We start from the raw sequence: 6996 nt of genomic DNA on the forward strand, positions 1-6996 counted from the left end.
TTGGTCTTCAGCTCCACAGCTATTTTCAAGGCCATCCTGAATACTTTGTCCATCAATCCACAGTCATGCAGCTAGTAAATGTTGAATGATATGACTTGAACTCAGGTCTTCCTGGTTCCAAATCCTGTGTGCTATCCCCTAAGTTGCATAGCTTCTGCTGCCTTGCAATGGTCAACTTTGTAATCATTGTCAAATTCTGTCTCGCAGACCCTAGTAAGATTCACTGCTGTTCTCTGTCAGCCCACTTAGGTTTCCAGTCATTTCTGCTTTAGCCATCCATGCTGTCTCCTTACTTTCCCACCTGATACACCATTCACCTATTTCAAGTGATTCAATTCTCTCTCCTTCTCAGTTTTTTTCTTTTTTCTTTTTTTCCACTTAATAGTATTTTTTTTCTAATTACATGTAAAGATAGTTTTCAACATTCATTTTTGTAAGGTTTTGAATTCCAGATTTTTCTCCCTCCCTGCATTCCCTTTCCCCTTCCCAAGACAGCAAGCAATCTGATATAGGTTATACATGTATAATCATGTTAAACATATTCCCACATTAGTTATTCTGTGAAAGAAGAATCAGGACAAAAGGGGAAAATCATGAGAAAGAAAAAAAAGGTGAAAATAATATGTTTTGATCTGTATTCAGACTCCATAGTTCTTTCTCTGGATGTGGATAACTTTCCATCATGAATTACTGTATACAGTGTTCCCCTGGTTCTGCTCATTTCACTCAGAATCAATTGGTGTAAGTATTTCTAGATTTTTCTGAAATCCACTTGCTCATCATTTCTTATAGAACAATAGTATTCCATTGCATTCATATACCACACCTTGTTCAGCCATTCCCTGATTGATGGGCACCCCCTCAGTTCCTGATTCTTTGCCACCACAAAAAGAGCTGCTCTAAGTATTTTTGTACATGTAGATCCTTTCCCCCCCTTTTATGATCTTTTTGAAATATAGACAGTAGTGGTATTGCTGGATCAAAGAGTATACACAGTTATATAGCCCTTTGGGCATAGTTCCAAGTTGCTTTCCAGAATGTTTGGTTCAGTTCACAACTCTATCAAAAATATATTAGTCTTTCAATTTTTCTACATCTTCTTCAAAATTTATCATTTTCCTTTTTTGTCATATTAGCCAATCAGGTGTGAGGTGGTACTGCAGAGTTGACTTAATTTGCATTTCTCTAGTCCATAATGATTTAATGTATTTTTTCCTAGAACTATAGGTACCTTTAATTTCTTCATCTAAAAACTGCCTGTTCATATCTTTAGAATATTTATTAATTGGGAAAGGACATATATTATAAATTTGACTCAGTGCTCTATTTTAAAAATAAGACTTTTATCTGAAACACTGGCAGTAAAAATTTTTTCCCAACTTTCTGCTTCACTTCCAATCATTTTGCCTGTGTTGCTTGCACAAAACCTTTCTTTGCTTGTGGAAAACTTTTTAAATATAATATAATCAAAATTATTCATTTTGCATTTTATAATATCCTCTATTTCTTTTTTTTATCATAAATTCTTCCTTTCTCCATAGATTTGACAGGTAAATTATTCCCTGCTCTCCTAATTTGCTTATGGTATCACCCTTTATGTTTAAATCATGTACTCGTTTCAACTTTATCTTAGTATAGGGTGTGAGATGTTTATCTATGCCTAGTTTCTGCCTTACTATTTTCCAGTTTTCCCACCAGTATTTGTCCAACAATGAGTGCTTTATCCCAGAAGCTGGAATCTTTCGGTTTATCAACTCTAGATGATCATAGTCATTGACTACTGTGTCTTGTGTACCTAAACTATTCTACTGATCCACCATTTTATTTCTTAGCCAGTAACAAATAGTTTTGATAATTGCCTCTTTATAATATAGGCTTACATCTGGTATAGCTAGGCCACCTTACTTTGCATTTTTTTCATCCTTGATATTCCTGACCATTTGTTCTTCCAGATGAATTTTGTTATTATTTTTTCTAGCTTTATAAAATAATTTTTGGCAGTTTGATTGGTATGGCACTGAATATGTAAATCAGCTTAGGTAGAAATATCATTTTTTATTTTATTAGCCCAGCCTATCAGGAATTGATATTTTTTGAGTTGTTTAGATCTGACTTCATTTGTGTAAAAAGTGCTTTATAATTGCATTTATATTTTCTGCCTTTATCTTGGCAGGTAGACTCCAAAATGTTTCACATCATCTACAGTTATTTTAAATGGAATTCCTCTTTTTATCTCTTGCTTATGGGCTTTGTTGGTAATGTATAGAAAAACTGATGACTTATGGTGGTTTATTTTATATCCTACAACTTTGGAAAGTTGTTAATTGTTTCAAGTAGTTTTTTAGTTAATTCATTAAGATTCTCTAAGTTTACCATCATATCATCTGCAAAATTTTGTTTCCTCATTGCCTATTCTAATTCCTTCAATTTTCTTTTCTTCTCTTATTGGTAAAACTAATATTGCTAGTACAATATTGAGTAATAGCGGTGATAATGGGTATTGTTGTTTCACCCCTGATCTTAACGGGGATGCTTCTAACTTATCCCCATTTCAGATAATGCTTGCTGGTGGTCTTAGATAGATACTGCTTATCATTTTAAGGAAAACTCCATTTATTCCTATGATCTCTAGTGTTTTTAATAGGAATGGGTGTTGTATTTTGTCAAAAGCTTTTTCTGCATCTATTGAGATAATCATATGATTTCTGTTTTCTTAATGATATGGTCAGTTGAGTTGATAGTTTTCCTAATATTGAACTAACCCTGAATTCTTGATATAAATCCCATCTGGTCATAGTCTATTATCCTCATAATAAATTTCCATAATTGCTTTCCTAATATTTTGTTTAAAATCTTTGCCTCAATACTCATTAGGGAAATTGGTCTATAATTTTATTTCTCTGTTTTAGCTCTTGCTGGTTTATGTATCAGCACCTAATGTGTCACAAAAGGAATTTGATAGGACTCCTACTTTGCCTATTTTAATTTTTATATTTATACAAACTATTTATAAACCTATTTATATAAACTAAAGTAGTTTATATAGTATTGGAACTAATGGTTCTTTGAATGTTTGGTAGAATTCATTTGTAAATCCCTCTGGCCCTGGAGATTTTTTTCTTAGGGGGTTCATTGATGGCTTGTTCAATTTCTGTTTCTGAAATGGGCTTATTTAAGCATTTTATTTCCTGTTTGGTTAATCTGGGCAATTTATATTTTCATTTATATATTCATCAATTTCAGTTAGATTGTCAGATTTATTGGCAAACAGTTGGGCAAAATAGCTCCTAATTATTGTTTTAATTTCCTCTTCATTGGTGGTGAATTCACACTTTTCAATTTTGATACTAGTGATTTCATTTTCTTTTTTCTTTTTCTAAAAATCAAATTGACCAAATGATTATCTATTTCATTTTTTTCAGAAAACTAGCTCTTAGTTTTATATATTAGTTCAATAGTTTTCTTAATTTCAATTTTATTAATCTGTACTCTGATTTTTAGAATTTCTAATTTAGTATTTAATTGGGGATTTTTAAATTGTTCTTTTCTAGCTTTTTTAGTTGCATTCCAAATTCATTGAGCTTGTCTTTCTCTATTTTATTTATGTAAGCACTAAGAGATATAAAATTTCCCTGAAGAACTGCTTTGGCTATGTCCCATAAGTTTTGATATGTTGTCTCATTATTATCATTCTCTTTGATGAAATTATTAATTTTTTATGATTTGTTTTTTTCACTCATTCTTTAGGATTAAATTATTTAATTTCCAATTAATTTTTAGTCTATCTTTCCATGGTCTTTTATTACAAGTAATCTTTATTGCATCATGATCTGAAAAGAATGCACTCAATATTTTTGCCTTTCTGAATTTGATTGTGAGATTTTCATGCTGTAATACATGGTCAAGTTTTGTATAGGTGCCATGTACTGATGAGAAAAAAAGGTATATTCCTTTCTGTCCCCATTCAATTTTCTCCATAGGTCTGTTGTATCTAACTTTTCTAAAATTCTATTCACCTCCTTAACTTCTTTCTTGTTTATTTTGTGGTTAAATTTATTTATTTCTGAGAGGAGGAGATTGAAGTCCCCCACTAGTACAATTTTGCTATCTATTTCTTCCTGTAACTCACTTAGCTTTTCTATTAAGAATTTGGATGGTATACCATTTGTTGCAAATTGGTTTAATATTGATATTACTTCATTGTGTATGGTATCTTTTAACAAGATGTAGTTTTCTTCCTTATCTCTTTTAATTATTTTTGCTTTTGCTCTGTCTGAGCTCAGGATTGCTACCCCTGCTTTCTTAAAATTTCAGCTGAACTATAATATATTCTGCTCCAGCCTTTTGCCTTTATTCTGTGTGTAACCTCTCTATTTCAAATTTGTTTCTTGTAAACAACATATTGTAGCATTCTGGTATTTAATCCACTCCACTATCCACTTCCATTTTTTTAATATTTAATTTATTTATTTTTAGTTTTCAACATTCATTTCCGTAAGTTTTACACCTTCTCTCCCTTTTCCCCCTCTCACTCTCCAAGTCAGCATGCAATCAGATACTGGCTCTACACATACATTCCTATTAAACACATTTTCTCATTAGTTATGCTGCAAAGAAGAATTTTAATGAATGGGAGAAACCATGAGAAAGAAAACAAAACAAAAGAGAAAAGAGTCTGCTTCACTCTGCATTCTGACTTCTTTCTCTGGATGTGGATGGTATTTTCCATCATGAGTTGTCTGGAAAAGTTTTAGGTCCTTGCATTGCTGAGAATGCCTAAGTCTATCAAAAGATTTTGATTTTGTCCTCTAACACTGTGGCTGTTACTGTGTACAATGTTTTCCTGGTTCTGCTCACTTCACTAGCATTAGTTCATATATGTCTTTCCACATTTTCCTGAAGTCTGTCTGCTCATCATTTCTTATATCACAATAGTATTCCATTACATTCATATACCACAGCTTATTCAATCATTTCCCAGTTGATGGGCACCCTCTCAATTTCCAGTTCTTGGCCACCACAAAAAGAGCTTCTATAAATATTTTTGTACATTTGGGTCCTTTTCCTGTTTTTATGATCTCTTTGTATCCACCTCTCTTTTATGGGTTCATCCCATTTACATTCACAGTTATGATTATTAACTGTGTATTTCCCTCCATCCTTCCCCTTTTTACTTTTCTCTCTCCTTTCACCCTGTCCCTCCTCACCAGCTTTTGACCACTACCTCCCTCAACCTGCCTTCCCTTCTATCAGCCCCTCTCCCTTTTCTTTCCTCTTTCCACTCATACTTCCCTATCAGGTAAGATGAATTTATATATCCAACTGAGTCTGCATGTCATTCCCTCTTTCAGCCAAATCCAATGAGATTAAGGTTCAAACATTACTCGCCCCTTCCCTTCTTTCCCTCTGGTATAATTGGTCTTTTGTGTTTCTTTGTGTGATGTAATTTGCCCTATTCTGCTTCTCCCTTTCCTGTTCTCCCAGTACAATCCTTTTTTCCACCCCTTAATTTTTTTATGCCATCCCATCAAAATCAACTTCTACCTATACCCTCTGTCATGTATGCTCCTTCTACCTGCCCTATTAGAGAGATAGAACTCTCAAGAGTTACAAGTATCATCTTCCTGTGTAGGGATTTTATATAAATCATTTAATCTTATTAAATAGTGTTTTTTCTTTCCCGTTTACTTTTTTATACTTCTTCTGAGTCTTTTATTTGAAGATCAAATTTTCTGTTCAGCTCTGGTTTTTTCATCAGGAAAGTCTGAAGGTTTGGAAGTTCAATTTTGTTGGGTAGCTGATTCTTGGTTGTAATCCAAGCTCCTTTGCCTCCTGGAATATCATATTCCAAGCCCTCTGGTCCTTTAGTGTAGAAGCTGCCAAGTCTTGTACCATCCTGACTGTGGCTCCTAGATATGTTGAATCATTTTTTTCTGGCTGCCTAAAGTATTTTCTCCTTGACCTGATAGTTTTGAAATTTGGTTACAATATTCCTTGGTGTTTTCAATTTGGCATCTCTTTCAGGTGTATCCTTTGGATGACTAATTTACCCTCTGGTTCTAGAATATCAGGGAAGTTTTCCTTGATAATTTCTTGGAAGATGGTTCTTTTTTTGATCATGGCTTTCAGGTGGCCTAATAATTCTTAAATTATCTCTCCTGGATCCATTTTCTAGGTCAGTTGCTTTTCCAATGAGACATTTTACATTTCCTTCTATTTATTTATTCTTTTGATTTTGTTTGAGTGATTCTTGATGTCTCATAGAGTCATTAGTTTCCACTTGTCCATTTCTAATTTTTAAGGTATTATTTTCTTCAATTAGCTTTTGTATTTTCTTTTCCATTTGGCCAATTTTTATTTTAAAGGGCTTGTTTTCTTTAGTGGATTTTTTTCCATTTAGCCAATTCTATGTTTTAAGGAAATATTTTCTTCAGTCAGTTTTTGTGCTTCCTTTTCCAAGCTATTGACTCTTTTTTCATAATCCTTCTGCACAACTCTCATTTCTTTTCCCAATTTTTCTTCTACCTCTCTTACTTGGTTTTAAAAATCCTTTTTCAGCTCTTCTAAGAGGACTTTTTGGGCTTGTGACCAATTCACATACCTCTTTGAGGCTTCACATGTTAGGCATTTTGACTTTGTTGTCCTCTTCTGAGTTTGTGTTTTGATCTTCCCTGTCACCATTTCTATGGTCAAATCTCTTTTTGTTTTTTGTTTTGTTTTGCTTTTCTTGCTCATTTTTTAAAAAGTTGACCTCTGCTCTTGGGGCACAGAAGGCACTGTCCCAAGATTCTTGTGCTGAGGGCTAGAGGCCTGGTCACTGGCTTTACTCACTGGGGTCTTAGGTGCTTGCAGCTTGCCCTCCATGCAGGGTTAGCCCGGCCTACTTGGGCCTATTGTGCTGGGGATCCAAGGCTGGCAATTTGTCTTCTGCACTGGGGCTGGTAGCCTCATAGCTGGCCTACTGTGTCACTAGTCTGCTGAGCCAGGACTTAGGGG

This window comes from Trichosurus vulpecula, chromosome 6 (genome assembly GCF_011100635.1).
Source record: "Trichosurus vulpecula isolate mTriVul1 chromosome 6, mTriVul1.pri, whole genome shotgun sequence".
NCBI lineage: Eukaryota > Metazoa > Chordata > Mammalia > Diprotodontia > Phalangeridae > Trichosurus > Trichosurus vulpecula.